Genomic DNA, 16,637 nt, shown 5'->3' with positions numbered 1-16,637 from the left:
CTGGGCTTCCGTGGCTCAATGATTAGCGCGTTCGGCTGTTAACCAATAGGTTTGTGGTTCGAGCCCATCCGGGATGCGGTGTTGTGAGGTCTCAGATGTAACGTAAAATGTCTGAGTTTTTCACAATACCTGACGAACATTTAACTTTTGGGCTTCCGTGGCGCAATGATTAGCGCGTTCAGCTGTTAATCGAAAGGTTGAAGGTTCGAGCCCACCCGGGAGAGGTGTTGTGGGGTCTGATATGTAGCGTAAAAAGTCAAAACTTATCCACAATACGTGACAATCATTTAATTTCTGAGCTTCCGTGGCTCAATGGTTAGCGCGTTCAGCTGTTAACCAATAGGTTGGTGGTTCGAGCTCATCCGGGAGCGGTGTTGTGAGGTCTCAGATGTGACGTAGAAAGCCAAAGTTTTTCCATAATACCTGACGACCATTTAATTTTTGGGCTTCCGTGGCTCAATGGTTAGCGCGTTTGGCTGTTAACCAATAGGTTGGTGGTTCGAGCCCATCCGGGAGCGGTGTTGTGTGATCTCAAATGTAACGTAGAAAGCCAAAGTTTTTGCACAATAAATGACGACCATTTAATTTTTGGGCTTCCGTGGCGCAATGGTTAGCGCGTTCGGCTGCTAACCAATAGGTTGGTGGTTCGACCCCATCCGGGAGCGGTGTTGTGAGGTCTCAGATTTGACGTAAAAAATCAAGGTTTTTACACAATACCTGACGAGCATTTAACTTATGGGCTTCCGTGGCGCAATGGTTAGCGCGTTCGGCTGTTAACCAATAGGTTGGTGGTTCGAGCCCATCCGGGAGCGGTGTTGTGAGGTCTCAGATGTGACGTAAAAAGTCAAGGTTTTTACACAATACCTGACGAGCATTTAACATTTGGGCTTCCGTGGCGCAATGTTTAGCGCGTTCGGCTGTTAACCAATAGGTTGGTGGTTCGAGCCCATCCGGGAGCGGTGTTGTGAGGTCTCAGATGTGACGTAAAAAGTCAAGGTTTTTACACAATACCTGACGAGCATTTAACTTTTGGGCTTCCGTGGCGCAATGTTTAGCGCGTTCGGCTGTTAACCAATAGGTTGGTGGTTCGAGCCCATCCGGGAGCGGTGTTGTGAGGTCTCAGATGTGACGTAAAAAGTCAAGGTTTTTACACAATACCTGACGAGCATTTAAATTTTGGGCTTCCTTGGCGCAATGGTTAGCGCGTTCGGCTGTTAACCAATAGGTTGGTGGTTCGAGCCCACCCGGGAGCGGTGTTGTGAGGTCTCAGTTGTGACGTAAAAAGTCAAGGTTTTCCACAATACCTGACAACCATTTAATTTCTGAGCTTCCGTGGCTCAATGGTTAGCGCGTTCGGCTGTTAACCAATAGGTTGGTGGTTCGAGCCCACCCGGGAGCGATGTTGTGGGATCTGAAATGTAACGTAGAAAGCCAAAGTTTTTGCACAATAAATGACGACCATTTAATTTTTGGGCTTCCGTGGCGCAATGGTTAGCGCGTTCGGCTGTTAACCAATAGGTTGGTGGTTCGACCCCATCCGGAAGCGGTGTTGTGAGGTCTCAGATGTGACGTAAAAAGTCAAGGTTTTTACATAATACCTGACGAGCATTTAACTTTTGGGCTTCCGTGGCGCAATGGTTAGCGCGTTCAGCTGCTATTCAAAAGACTGGTGGTTTGAGCTCTCCCGGGAGCGGTGTTGTGACGTCTCAAATGTAACATACAATGTCAGAGTTTTTCCACAATACCTGTCGAACATTGAATTTTTGGGCTTCCGTGGCGCAATGGTTAGCGCGTTCAGCTGTTAATCGAGAGGTTGGTGGTACGAGCCCACCCGGGAGAGGTGTTGTGGGGTCTCAGATGTAGCGTAAAAAGTCAAAACCTTTCCACAATACGTGACAACCATTTAATTTCTGGGCTTCCGTGGCTCAATGATTAGCGCGTTCGGCTGTTAACCAATAGGTTTGTGGTTCGAGCCCATCCTGGATGCGGTGTTGTGAGGTCTCAGATGTAACGTAAAATGTCAGAGTTTTTCACAATACCTGACGAACATTTAATTTTTGGGCTTCCGTGGCGCAATGATTAGCGCGTTCAGCTGTTAATCGAAAGGTTGAAGGTTCGAGCCCACCCGGGAGAGGTGTTGTGGGGTCTCATATGTAGCGTAAAAAGTCAAAACTTATCCACAATACGTGACAATCATTTAATTTCTGAGCTTCCGTGGCTCAATGGTTAGCGCGTTCGGCTGTTAACCAATAGGTTGGTGGTTCGAGCTCATCCGGGAGCGGTGTTGTGAGGTCTCAGATGTGACGTAGAAAGCCAAAGTTTTTCCACAATACCTGACGACCATTTAATTTTTGGGCTTCCGTGGCTCAATGGTTAGCGCGTTCGGCTGTTAACCAATAGGTTGGTGGTTCGAGCCCATCCGGGAGCGGTGTTGTGTGATCTCAAATGTAACGTAGAAAGCCAAAGTTTTTCCACAATACCTGACGACCATTTAATTTTTGGGCTTCCGTGGCGCAATGATTAGCGCGTTCAGCTGTTAATCGAAAGGTTGAAGGTTCGAGCCCACCCGGGAGAGGTGTTGTGGGGTCTCAGATGTAGCGTAAAAAGTCAAAACCTTTCCACAATACGTGACAACCATTTAATTTGTGAGCTTCCGTGGCTCAATGGTTAGCGCTTTCGGCTGTTAACCAATAGGTTGGTGGTTCGAGCCCATCCGGGAGCGGTGTTGTGAGGTCTCAGATGTGACGTAAAAAGTCAAGGTTTTTCCACAATACCTGACGAGCATTTAATTTTTGGGCTTCCGTGGCGCGTTCGGCTGTTAACCAATAGGTTGGTGGTTCGAGCCCACCCGGGAGCGGTGTTGTGGGATCTCAAATGTAACGTAGAAAGCCAAAGTTTTTCCACAATACGTGACGACCATTTAATTTCTGAGCTTCGGTGGCTCAATGGTTAGCGCGTTCGGCTGTTAACCAATAGATTGGTGGTTCGAGCCCATCCGGGAGCGGTGTTGTGAGGTCTCAGATGTGACGTAAAAAGTCAAGGTTTTTCCACAATACCTGACGAACATTTAATTTTTGGGCTTCCATGGCGCAATGGTTAGCGCGTTCGGCTGTTAACCGAAAGGTTGGTGGTTCGAGCCCACCCGGGAGAGGTGTTGTGGGGTCTCAGATGTAGCGTTAAAAGTCAAAACGTTTCCACAATACGTGACAACCATTTAATTTCTGAGCCTCCGTGGGTCAATGGTTAGCGCGTTCGGCTGTTCACCAATAGGTTAGTGGTTCGAGCCCACCCGGGAGCGGCGTTGTGGGATCTCAAATGTAACGTAGAAAGCCAAAGTTTTTCCACAATACCTGACGATCATTTAATTTTTGGGCTTCCGTGGCGCAATGGTTAGGGCGTTCGGCTGTTAACCATTAGGTTGGTGGTTCGAGCCCACCCGGGCGCGGTGTTGTGGGATCTCAAACGTAACGTAGAAAGCCAATGTTTTTCCACAATACCTGACGACCATTTAATTTTTGGGCTTCCGTGGCGCAATGATTAGCGCGTTCAGCTGTTAATCGAAAGGTTGAAGGTTCGTGCCCACCCGAGAGAGGTGTTGTGGGGTCTCAGATGTAGCGTAAAAAGTCAAAAATTTTCCGCAATACGTGAAAACCATTTAATTTCTGAGCTTCCGTGGCTCAATGATTAGCGCGTTCGGCTGTTAACCAATAGGTTGGTGGTTCGAGCCCATCCGGGAGCGGTGTTGTGACGTCTCAGATGTGACGTAAAAAGTCCAGGTTTTTCCACAATACCGGACGACCATTTAATTTTGGGGCTTCCGTGGCGCAATCGTTAGCGCGTTCGGCTGTTAACAGAAAGGTTGGTGGTTCGAGCACACCCGGGAGCGGTGCTATGAGGTCTCAGATGTTACGTAAAAAGTCCAGGTTTTTCCACAATACCGGACGACCATTGAATTTTTGGGCTTCCGTGGCGCAATGGTTAGCGCGTTCAGCTGTTAATCGAGAGGTTAGTGGTTCCAGCCCACCCGGAAGCGGCGTTGTGGGATCTCAAACGTAACGTAGAAAGCCAAAGTTTTTCACAATACCTGACGACCATTTAATTTTTGGGCTTCCGTGGCGCAATGGTTAACGCGTTCGGCTGTTAACAAATAGGTTGGTGGTTCGAGCCCATCCGGGAGCGGTGTTGTGAGGTCTCAGATGTGACGTAAAAAGTCAAGGTTTTTACACAATACCTGACGAGCATTTAACTTTTGGGCTTCCGTGGCGCAATGTTTAGCGCGTTCGGCTGTTAACCAATAGGTTGGTGGTTCGAGCCCATCCGGGAGCGGTGTTGTGAGGTCTCAGATGTGACGTAAAAAGTCAAGGTTTTTACACAATACCTGACGAGCATTTAAATTTTGGGCTTCCTTGGCGCAATGGTTAGCGCGTTCGGCTGTTAACCAATAGGTTGGTGGTTCGAGCCCACCCGGGAGCGGTGTTGTGTGATCTCAAATGTAACGTAGAAAGCCAAAATTTTTCCACAATACCTGACGACCATTTAATTTTTGGGCTTCCGTGGCGCAATGGTTAGCACGTTCGGCTGTTAACCAATAGGTTGGTGGTTCGAGCCCATCCGGGAGCGGTGTTGTGAGGTCTCAGATGTGACGTAAAAAGTCAAGGTTTTCCACAATACCTGACAACCATTTAATTTCTGAGCTTCCGTGGCTCAATGGTTAGCGCGTTCGGCTGTTATCCAATAGGTTGGTGGTTCGAGCCCACCCGGGAGCGATGTTGTGGGATCTGAAATGTAACGTAGAAAGCCAAAGTTTTTGCACAATAAATGACGACCATTTAATTTTTGCGCTTCCGTGGCGCAATGGTTAGCGCGTTCGGCTGTTAACCAATAGGTTGGTGGTTCGACCCCATCCGGAAGCGGTGTTGTGAGGTCTCAGATGTGACGTAAAAAGTCAAGGTTTTTACATAATACCTGACGAGCATTTAACTTTTGGGCTTCCGTGGCGCAATGGTTAGCGCGTTCAGCTGCTATTCAAAAGACTGGTGGTTTGAGCTCTCCCGGGAGCGGTGTTGTGACGTCTCAAATGTAACATACAATGTCAGAGTTTTTCCACAATACCTGTCGAACATTGAATTTTTGGGCTTCCGTGGCGCAATGGTTAGCGCGTTCAGCTGTTAATCGAGAGGTTGGTGGTACGAGCCCACCCGGGAGAGGTGTTGTGGGGTCTCAGATGTAGCCAAAGAACTTGGAACATATAGCCCCCTAGAATTACACATCCACGCTCGAATTTTTCAATTTCCAAGCCCACTTTTTTTTTAACGATAACTTTATCATTCGTTGGTAACGCCATCTATAATGCTTGAGACGAAATAATTATCTGTCGTCTGCTTTGCTGAAGCTGAATTTTTCTCATTTGCTTTAATTGCTTATGAATTTGGGCGCATAGAGGCGGCAATGAAAATGTTTTTAAATATTGTTTTGATATTATTTATTGTGAAAAGTAGGCCTATAATATTAAATATGTTTTGATGCAATTGTAGGCCTATACTTAGCTGTTGTCCTTAAAATAATATCAATTTGGTAAGCTTTTTTCTAACAGCTTCCATTTTCATTTTTTCATTAAAAATACGAATAACTTTGGGAACTAGAAAGTTCAGATAATGTTTTCATCCAATTTCTTGGGAAAAATGTTTTCACGCATCAGACACCTTTTTACGAGGGATTAATTTTTGAGAGCAATTGTTTTAGAAGCAGTACCTCCATCATTTTCAAGGTTTTGCATCCGCAGGCTTTTTTTGGTGAGATCAAGAATTTTCACTACGCTCTCCGAAGGATATATTAAACTACCATGATCTCTAACAATTAATCCTCTGGTCGACTTGGTCGTAATGCAGTAGTCGTGAAAGCTCTTTCATTGATTGCATTTGAGGACTTTGTGCAGTTTCCGTACACAAATCCAGCCAAAATAGTGTCTCTCAATAGGTTTGACCCATCAAAATATAAATGTCCTCTGTTAGCTTTGAGAAAATTTGTTGTCACAGTATTATCACGAGCCAAGACATTTGCACAACCAGAACCCTCAACCAGAAAGGCGTTCTTATAAGCTGCTTTAAATTTTAAAATCGTGGGATTGTTGTTTCATCCACCTTTTTGTCTTACTACTCCGAAAAAATATGGTTTTGAGACAGTTTGTACGTTGGAAGGTAATTGTTGTTTTGATTAAAACAATATATTAGTAGATATCAACAGATTTTGATGACCCTAAACTATCGCTCTTTTTGCTAGCCCGACTATGTTTCCTATAATTAATGATTAAAAGTTTGAAAACACAGTTGGAGTTTCTCAAAAAGTTCTTTAATAAAATATAATTCCATCTCTTAGGCGTGGGTTTGTGGGTACACGCAAAAGTAATGTAGAATAGCGGTTTTTCCCAAGTGACAAAAAACTTTATTTTGGTGACTTTCCGATAGTCAGATATTTGAAAATGATTGCTAACAGGGTTGCCACAGTACCTGGAAAACCTGGAAAAGTCAGGGAATTTAAAATAGGGTTGAAAAGTCAGGGAAATTGATTTAATAGTTAAATTTCTGGGGATAAGTCTATATTGAAAGAGTAATGAAAGTTTTCTCCTCATCCTCTCTTCTTAACACAAGTGAACTCTTGAGCAATCCTTAAAAATGCTGTCTAGAATTGCTTTTATGTAAAAAAACCTCTTAGACTGTTATTAATAGTTAAAATGTTTCTTAATGATTTTAAGGTAACAAATACATGGGAAAACTTTATGTAGAGGGTTTATTTAATTAAAAGCACTGAAAACGTGCTGCAAAAATTTACGTTTTCGGCCTAAAAAGGTCAGGGAAAATCTAAGAAAAATGTCAGGGAAAACCTGGAAAAGTCAGGGAATTTGGTTCTGAAATTGAAAATTCTGTGGCAACCCTGTACAAATCGCGGTATTTTTCCCAGGAGACCAATTTGATTTTCCAATGGCATTGAGCCATTTTACTAACAAACTGGACTGATCACCGGATATCTTTATTTGAGTTGCAGTTAGTAATAAAAATAATGTAAAATTGTGGAACAATTTTCGCGCTTTGCTTACTTATGATAGGAGGACTGTTCCCATCTGGAACTCCATTCCTACCGAAGTAGTTGGCCAGCCCACTCTCTATTTAAACTCAAAATACGTAAGTTCCTAAAACTTTAACTCGGATGGAGGGAAAGAAATCCGCCAATCCCTATCTCTTTAACCACCTTTTTACTATATTATCAGTGTATAAGTTCAAGTTGGAGCTGTAAGGCTTCACAGCCCTAGCTCGTCAATTGAATGGAGCAAAAAAATAAACATTTTTATTTCTCCGTGTATTTTTACATTCCTCAATTGAACATTTTTTGCCCATTTTATACTCGCACACTTTGAAATTAGCGCAAGAAAGTGTTTTTCTCAATAATAAACCGTTTTTATTATGTTATTAAACGTTTAAAAACTATATTTAAACATGTAGTGTATTAAACTAAAAGCACTTTGAAATCGCGCTATTTCCCGCCAAAAAGTTTGAAAATGTTTCATTTTCGCGCAAAAAATAAAATATAGGAAATTCTAGTTATGCGCCACACACATAGATGGCACTACCGACGAATGATAAAGTATACTTGTTGAAAAAACCGGGCGCGCGAAGCGTAGATTTGATGTGTAATTCTAGGGGGCTTATATGTTCCAAGTTCTTTGGATGTAGCGTAAAAAGTCAAAACCTTTCCACAATACGTGACAACCATTTAATTTCTGGGCTTCCGTGGCTCAATGATTAGCGCGTTCGGCTGTTAACCAATAGGTTTGTGGTTCGAGCCCATCCTGGATGCGGTGTTGTGAGGTCTCAGATGTAACGTAAAATGTCAGAGTTTTTCACAATACCTGACGAACATTTAATTTTTGGGCTTCCGTGGCGCAATGATTAGCGCGTTCAGCTGTTAATCGAAAGGTTGAAGGTTCGAGCCCACCCGGGAGAGGTGTTGTGGGGTCTCATATGTAGCGTAAAAAGTCAAAACTTATCCACAATACGTGACAATCATTTAATTTCTGAGCTTCCGTGGCTCAATGGTTAGCGCGTTCGGCTGTTAACCAATAGGTTGGTGGTTCGAGCTCATCCGGGAGCGGTGTTGTGAGGTCTCAGATGTGACGTAGAAAGCCAAAGTTTTTCCACAATACCTGACGACCATTTAATCTTTGGGCTTCCGTGGCTCAATGGTTAGCGCGTTCGGCTGTTAACCAATAGGTTGGTGGTTCGAGCCCATCCGGGAGCGGTGTTGTGTGATCTCAAATGTAACGTAGAAAGCCAAAGTTTTTCCACAATACCTGACGACCATTTAATTTTTGGGCTTCCGTGGCGCAATGATTAGCGCGTTCAGCTGTTAATCGAAAGGTTGAAGGTTCGAGCCCACCCGGGAGAGGTGTTGTGGGGTCTCAGATGTAGCGTAAAAAGTCAAAACTTTTCCACAATACGTGACAACCATTTAATTTCTGAGCTTCCGCGGCTCAATGGTTAGCGCTTTCGGCTGTTAACCAATAGGTTGGTGGTTCGAGCCCATCCGGGAGCGGTGTTGTGAGGTCTCAGATGTGACGTAAAAAGTCAAGGTTTTTCCACAATACCTGACGAGCATTTAATTTTTGGGCTTCCGTGGCGCGTTCGGCTGTTAACCAATAGGTTGGTGGTTCGAGCCCACCCGGGAGCGGTGTTGTGGGATCTCAAATGTAACGTAGAAAGCCAAAGTTTTTCCACAATACGTGACGACCATTTAATTTCTGAGCTTCCGTGGCTCAATGGTTAGCGCGTTCGGCTGTTAACCAATAGATTGGTGGTTCGAGCCCATCCGGGAGCGGTGTTGTGAGGTCTCAGATGTGACGTAAAAAGTCAAGGTTTTTCCACAATACCTGACGAACATTTAATTTTTGGGCTTCCATGGCGCAATGGTTAGCGCGTTCGGCTGTTAACCGAAAGGTTGGTGGTTCGAGCCCACCCGGGAGAGGTGTTGTGGGGTCTCAGATGTAGCGTTAAAAGTCAAAACGTTTCCACAATACGTGACAACCATTTAATTTCTGAGCCTCCGTGGATCAATGGTTAGCGCGTTCGGCTGTTAACCAATAGGTTAGTGGTTCGAGCCCACCCGGGAGCGGCGTTGTGGGATCTCAAATGTAACGTAGAAAGCCAAAGTTTTTCCACAATACCTGACGATCATTTAATTTTTGGGCTTCCGTGGCGCAATGGTTAGGGCGTTCGGCTGTTAACGATTAGGTTGGTGGTTCGAGCCCACCCGGGCGCGGTGTTGTGGGATCTCAAACGTAACGTAGAAAGCCAATGTTTTTCCACAATACCTGACGACCATTTAATTTTTGGGCTTCCGTGGCGCAATGATTAGCGCGTTCAGCTGTTAATCGAAAGGTTGAAGGTTCGTGCCCAACCGAGAGAGGTGTTGTGGGGTCTCAGATGTAGCGTAAAAAGTCAAAAATTTTCCGCAATACGTGAAAACCATTTAATTTCTGAGCTTCCGTGGCTCAATGATTTGCGCGTTCGGCTGTTAACCAATAGGTTGGTGGTTCGAGCCCATCCGGGAGCGGTGTTGTGACGTCTCAGATGTGACGTAAAAAGTCCAGGTTTTTCCACAATACCGGACGACCATTTAATTTTGGGGCTTCCGTGGCGCAATCGTTAGCGCGTTCGGCTGTTAACAGAAAGGTTGGTGGTTCGAGCACACCCGGGAGCGGTGCTATGAGGTCTCAGATGTTACGTAAAAAGTCCAGGTTTTTCCACAATACCGGACGACCATTGAATTTTTGGGCTTCCGTGGCGCAATGGTTAGCGCGTTCAGCTGTTAATCGAGAGGTTAGTGGTTCGAGCCCACCCGGGAGCGGCGTTGTGGGATCTCAAACGTAACGTAGAAAGCCAAAGTTTTTCCACAATACCTGACGACCATTTAATTTTTGGGCTTCCGTGGCGCAATGGTTAACGCGTTCGGCTGTTAACAAATAGGTTGGTGGTTCGAGCCCACCCGGGAGCGGTGTTGTGGGATCTCAAATGTAACGTAGAAAGCCAAAGTTTTTCCACAATACGTGACAACCATTTAATTTCTGAGCTTCCGTGGCTGAATGGTTAGCGCGTTCAGCTTTTAACCAATAGGGTGGTGGTTCGAGCCCACCCGGGAGCGGTGTTGTGGGATCTCAAATGTAACGTAGAAAGACAAATTTTTTCCACAATACCTGACGACCATTTATTTTTTGGGCCTCCTTGGCGCAATGGTTAGCGCGTTCGGCTGTTAACCGAAAGGTTGGTGGTTCGAGACCAACCGAGAGAGGTGTTGTAGGGTCTCAGATGTAACGTAATAAGTCATAACTTATCCACAACACCTGACAACCATTTAATCTCTGAGCTTCCGTGGCTCAATAGTTAGCGCGTTCGGCTGTTAACCAATAGGTTGGTGGTTCGAGCCCATCCGGGAGCGGTGTTGTGAGGTCTCAGATGTAACGCAAAATGTCAGAGTTTTTCCACAATACCTGACGAACATTTAATTTTTGGGCTTCCGTGGCGCAATGGTTAGCGCGTTCGGCTGTTAACCAATAGGTTGGTGGTTCGAGCCCATCCGGGAGCGGTGTTGTGAGGTCTCAGATGTGACGTAAAAAGTCAAGGTTTTTACACAATACCTGACGAGCATTTAATTTTTAGCTTCCGTGGCGCAATGGTTAGCGCGTTCAGCAGTTAACAAATAGGTTAGTGGTTCGAGCCCACCCGGGAGCGGCGTTGTGGGATCTCAAACGTAACGTAGAAAGCCAAAGTTTTTCCACAATACCTGACGACCATTTAATTTTTGGGCTTCCGTGGCTCAATGGTTAGCGCGTTCGGCTGTTAACCAATAGGTTGGTGGTTCGAGCCCATCCGGGAGCGGTGTTGTGAGGTCTCAGAAGTGACGTAAAAAGTCAAGGTTTTTCCACAATACCTGACGAACATTTAATTTTTGGGCATCCATGGCGCAATGGTTAGCGCGTTCGGCTGTTAACCGAAAGGTTGGTGGTTCGAGCCCAACCGGGAGAGGTGTTGTGGGGTCTCAGATGTAGCGTAAAAAGTCAAAACTTTTCCACAATACGTGACGACCATTTAATTTCTGAGCTTCCGCGGCTGAATGGTTAGCGCGTTCAGCTTTTAACCAATAGGGTGGTGGTTCGAGCCCACCCGGGAGCGGTGTTGTGGGATCTCAAATGTAACGTAGAAAGACAAAGTTTTTCCACAATACCTGACGACCATTTATTTTTTGGGCTTCCTTGGCGCAATGGTTAGCGCGTTTGGCTGTTAACCGAAAGGTTGGTGGTTCGAGCCCAACCGTGAGAGGTGTTGTAGGGTCTCAGATGTAACGTAATAAGTCATAACTTATCCACAATACCTGACAACCATTTAGTCTCTGAGCTTCCGTGGCTCAATGGTTAGCGCGTTCGGCTGTTAACCAATAGGTTGGTGGTTCGAGCCCATCCGGGAGCGGTGTTGTGAGGTCTCAGATGTAACGTAGAAAGCCAAAGTTTTGCCACAATACCTGACGACCATTAAATTTTTGGGCTTCCTTGGCGCAATTGTTAGTGCGTTCGGCTGTTAACCGAAAGGTTGGTGGTTCGTGCCCAACCGGAAGAGGTGTTGTAGGGTCTCAGATGTAACGTAAAAAGTCATAACTTATCTACAATACCTGACAACCATTTAATTTGTGAGCTTCCGTGGCTCAAAGGTTAGCGCGTTCGGCTGTTAACTAATAGGTGTGTGGTTCGAGCCCATCCGGGAGCGGTGTTGTGACGTCTCAGATGTGATGTAAAAAGTCAAGGTTTTTTCCACAACACCTGACGACCATTTAAATTTTGGGCTTCCGTGGCGCAATGGTTAGCGCGTTCGGCTGTTAACCAATAGGTTGGTGGTTCGAGCCCATCCGGGAGCGGTGTTGTGAGGTCTCAGATGTAACGTAAAATGTCAAGGTTTTTACACAATACCTGACGAGCATTTAACTTTGGGCTTCCGTGGCTCAATGGTTAGCGCGTTCGGCTGTTAACCAATAGGTTGGTGGTTCGAGCCCATCCGGGAGCGGTGTTGTGAGGTCTCAGATGTGACGTAAAAAGTCAAGGTTTTTACACAATACCTGACGAGCATTTAACTTTGGGCTTCCGTGGCTCAATGGTTAGCGCGTTCGGCTGTTAACCAATAGGTTGGTGGTTCAAGCCCATCCGGGAGCGGTATTGTGACGTCTCAGATGTGACGTTAAAAGTCAAGGTTTTTCCAAAATACCTGACGACCATTTAATTTTTGGGCTTCCGTGGCGCAATGGTTAGCGCGTTCAGCTGCTATTCAAAAGACTGGTGGTTTGAGCTCTCCCGGGAGCGGTGTTGTGACGTCTCAAATTTAACATAAAATGTCAGAGTTTTTCCACAATACCTGTCGAACATTGAATTTTTGGGCTTCCGTGGCGCAATGGTTAGCGCGTTCAGCTGTTAATCGAAAGGTTGGTGGTACGAGCCCACCCGGGAGAGGTGTTGTGGGGTCTCAGATAAAGTGTAAAAAGTCAAAACTTTTCCACAATACGTGAAAACCATTTAATTTCTGCGCTTCCGTGGCTCAATGATTAGCGCGTTCGGCTGTTAACCAATAGGTTGGTGGTTCGAGCCCACCCGGGAGCGGTGTTGTGGGATCTCACATGTAACGTAGAAAGCCAAAGTTTTTCCACAATACCTGACGACCATTTCATTTTTGGGCTTCCGTGGCGCAATGGTTAGCGCGTTCGGCTGGTAACCGAAAGGTTGGTGGTTCAAGCCCACCCGGGAGCGGTGTTGTGGGATCACGAATGTAACGTAGAAAGCCAAAGTTTTTCCAGAATACCTGACGACCATTTAATTTTTGGGCTTCCGTGGCGCAATAGTTAGCGCGTTCAGCTGTTAATCGAAAGGTTGGTGGTTCGAGCCCACCCGAGAGAGGTGTTGTGGGGTCTCAGATGTAGCGTAAAAAGTCAAAACTTTTCCACAATACGTGACAACCATTTAATTTCTGAGCTTTCGTGGCTCAATGGTTAGCGCGTTCGGCTGTTAGCCAATAGGTTGGTGGTTCGAGCCCACCTGGGAGCGGTGTTGTGGGATCTCAAATGTAACGTAGAAAGCCAAAGTTTTTCCACAATACCTGACGACCATTTAATTTTTGGGCTTCCGGGGCGCAATGGTTAGCGCGTTCAGCTGTTATTCAAAAGACTGGTGGTTTGAGCCCTTTCGGGAGCGGTGTTGTGAGGTCTCAGATGTGACGTAAAAAGTCAAGGTTTTTCCACAATACCTGACGACCATTTAATTTTTGAGCTTCCGTGGCGCAATGGTTAGCGCGTTCTTCTGTTAATCGAAAGGTTGGTGGTTCGAGCCCACCCGGGAGAGGTGTTGTGGGGTCTCAGATGTAGCGTAAAAAGTCAAAACTTTTCCACAATACGTGACAACGATTTAATTTCTGAGCTTCCGTGGCCTAATGTTTAGCGTGTTCGGCTGTTAACCAATAGGTTGGTGGTTCGGGCCCACCCGGGAGCGGTGTTGTGAGTTCTCAGATGTGACGTAAAATGTCAGAGTTTTTCCACAATACCTGACGAATATTTAATATTTGGGCTTCCTTGGCGCAATGGTTAGTGCGTTTGGCTGTTAACAGAAAGTTTGGTGGTTCGAGCACACCCGGGAGCGGTGCTATAAGGTCTCAGATGTTACGTAAAAAGTCAAAGTTTTTCCACAATACCGGACGACCATTTAATTTCAGAGCTTCCGTGGCTCAATGGCTAGCGCTTTCGGCTTTTAACCGAAATTTTGGTTTTTCGAGCCCATCCGGGAGCGTTTTGTGAGGTCTCAGATGTAACGTAAAAAGTCAGAGTTTTTCCACAATACATGACGACCATTTAATATTTAGGCTTCCGTGGCGCAATGGTTAGCGCGTTCAGCTGCTATTCAAAAGACTGGTGGTTTGAGCCCTCCCGGGAGCGGTGTTGTGACGTCTCGAATGTAACGTAAAATGTCAGAGTTTTTCCACAATACCTGACGAACATTTAATTTTTGGGCTTCCGTGGCGCAATAATTAGCGCGTTCAGCTGTTAATCGAAAGGTTGGTGGTTCGAGCCCACCCAGGAGAGGTTTTGTGGGGTCTCAGATGTAGCGTAAAATGTCAAAACTTTTCCACAATACGTAACAACCTTTTAATTTCTGAGCTTCCGTGGCTCAATGGTTAGCGCGTTCGGCTGTTAACCAATAGGTTGGTGGTTCGAGCCCACCCTGGAGCGGTGGTGTGGGATCTCAAATGTAACGTAGAAAGCCAAAGTTTTGCCACAATACCTGACGACCATTAAATTTTTGGGCTTCCTTGGCGCAATGGTTAGCGCGTTCGGCTGTTAACCGAAAGGTTGGTGGTTCGAGCCCAACCGGAATAGGTGTTGTGACGTCTCAGGTGTGACGTAAAAAGCCAAGCTTTTTTCCACAACACCTGACGACCATTTAATTTTTGGGCTTCCGTGGCGCAATGGTTAGCGCGTTCGGCTTTTAACCAATAGGTTGGTGGTTCGAGCCCATCCGGGAGCGGTGTAGTGAGGTCTCAGATGTAACGTAAAATGTCAAGGTTTTTCCACAATACCGGACGACCATTTAAATTTTGGGCTTCCGTGGCGCAATCGTTAGCGCGTTCGGCTGTTAACAGAAAGGTTGGTGGTTCGAGCACACCCGGGAGCGGTGCTATGAGGTCTCAGATGTTACGTAAAAAGTCAAAGTTTTTCCACAATACCGGACGACCATTTAATTTTTGGGCTTCCGTGGCGCAATGGTTAGCGCGTTCAGCTGCTATTCAAAAGACTGGTGGTTTGAGCCCTCCCGGGAGCGGTGTTGTGACGTCTCAGATGTAACATAAAATGTCAGAGTTTTTCCACAATACCTGACGAACATTGAAATTTTGGGCTTCCGTGGCGCAATGGTTAGCGCGTTCAGCTGTTAATCGAAAGGTTGGTGGTTCGAGCCCACCCGGGAGAGGTGTTGTGGGGTCTCAGATGTAGCGTAAAAAGTCAAAACTTTTCCACAATACGTGACAACCATTTAATTTCTGAGCTTCCGTGGCTCAATGGTTAGCGCGTTCGGCTGTTAACTAATAGGTTAGTGGTTCGAGCCCACCCGGGAGCGGCGTTGTGGGATCTCAAATGTAACGTAGAAAGCCAAAGTTTTTCCACAATACCTGACGATCATTTAATTTCTGAGCTTCGTGGCTCAATGGTTAGCGCGTTCGGCTGTTAACCAATAGGTTGGTGGTTAGAGCCCATCCGGGAGCGGTGTTGTGAGGTCTCAGATGTGACGTAAAAAGTCAAGGTTTTTCCACAATACCTGACGAACATTGAGTTTTTGGGCTTCCGTGGCGCAATGGTTAGCGCGTTCAGCTGTTAATCGAAAGGTTGGTGGTTCGAGCCCAACCGGGAGAGGTGTTGTAGGGTCTCAGATGTAGCGTAAAAAGTCAAAACTTTTCCACAATACGTGACAACCATTTAATTTCTGAGCTTCCGTGGCTGAATGGTTAGCGCGTTCGGCTGTTAACCAATAGGTTGGTGGTTAGAGCCCATCCGGGAGCGGTGTTGTGAGGTCTCAGATGTAACGTAAAATGTCAGAGTTTTTCCACAATACCTGACGAACATTTAATTTTTGGGCTTCCCTGGCGCAATTATTAGCGCGTTCAACTGTTAATCGAAAGGCTGGTGGTTCAGGCCCACCCGGAAGAGGTGTTGTGGGGTCTCAGATGTAGCGTAAAAAGTCAAAACTTATCCACAATACGTGACAACCATTTAATTTCTGAGCTTCCGTGGCTCAATGGTTAGCGCGTTCGGCTGTTAACCAATAGGTTGGTGGTTCGAGCCCATCCGGGAGCGGTGTTGTGAGGTCTCAGATGTGAGGTAAAAAGTCAAGGTTTTTCCACAATACCTGACGAACATTGAATTTTTGGGCTTCCGTGGCGCAATGGTTAGCGCGTTCAGCTGTTAATCGAAAGGTTGGTGGTTCGAGCCCAACCGGGAGAGGTGTTGTGGGGTCTCAGATGTAGCGTAAAAAGTCAAAATTTTTCCACAATACGTGACAACCATTTAATTTCTGAGCTTCCGTGGCTGAATGGTTAGCGCGTTCGGCTGTTAACCGAAAGGTTGGTGGTTCGAGCCCAACCGGAAGAGGTGTTGTAGGGTCACACATGTAACGTAAAAAGTCATAACTTATCCACAATACCTGACAACCATTTAATTTCTGAGCTTCCGTGGCTCAAAGGTTAGCGCGTTCGGCTGTTTACCAATAGGTGTGTGGTTCGAGCCCATCCGGGAGCGGTTTTGTGACGTCTCAGATGTGACGTAAAAAGTCAAGGTTTTTTCCACAACACCTGACGACCATTTAATTTTTGGTCTTCCGTGGCGCAATGGTTAGCGCGTTCGGCTGTTAACCAATAGGTTGGTGGTTCGAGCCCATCCGGGAGCGGTGTTGTGAGGTCTCAGATGTAACGTAAAATGTCAGAGTTTTTCCACAATACCTGACGAACATTCAATTTTTGGGCTTCCGTGGCGCAATGATTAGCGCGTTCAGCTGTTAACCGAAAGGTTGGTGG

The 16,637-nt window shown here is 46.0% G+C and overlaps 1 long non-coding RNA gene and 2 other non-coding genes across 4 annotated transcripts; all 3 read left to right on the top strand.

Moving 5' to 3' along the window:
* The first annotated feature begins 592 nt into the window (after positions 1–592).
* On the top strand, positions 593–665 carry TRNAS-GCU (transfer RNA serine (anticodon GCU)). Its single transcript has one exon. It is a non-coding gene; the product is annotated as a tRNA-Ser (tRNA).
* Positions 666–5,449: 4,784 nt separating this feature from the next.
* Positions 5,450–7,454, top strand: LOC149649994 (uncharacterized). Of its 2 annotated transcripts, XR_016371612.1 has the most exons (3): positions 5,458–5,574; positions 5,768–7,178; positions 7,265–7,454. It is a non-coding gene; the product is annotated as an uncharacterized LOC149649994 (long non-coding RNA). The 2 variants fall into 2 exon arrangements; XR_016371611.1 differs by lacking the exon at positions 7,265–7,454 and having other exon boundaries at positions 5,450–5,574; positions 5,783–6,324.
* A 5,308-nt stretch (positions 7,455–12,762) lies between these two features.
* TRNAT-GGU (transfer RNA threonine (anticodon GGU)) lies at positions 12,763–12,835 on the top strand. The gene has a single exon. It is a non-coding gene; the product is annotated as a tRNA-Thr (tRNA).
* Positions 12,836–16,637: the final 3,802 nt, after the last annotated feature.

This window comes from Phalangium opilio, unplaced genomic scaffold (assembly GCF_054372755.1).
Source record: "Phalangium opilio isolate 3A_F unplaced genomic scaffold, DU_Popi_V2 ptg000087l_1, whole genome shotgun sequence".
Taxonomy (NCBI): Eukaryota; Metazoa; Arthropoda; class Arachnida; order Opiliones; family Phalangiidae; genus Phalangium; species Phalangium opilio.
The sequence above is the reverse complement of the archived record's forward strand: the minus strand, read 5'-3'. Positions and strand labels throughout refer to the sequence as shown.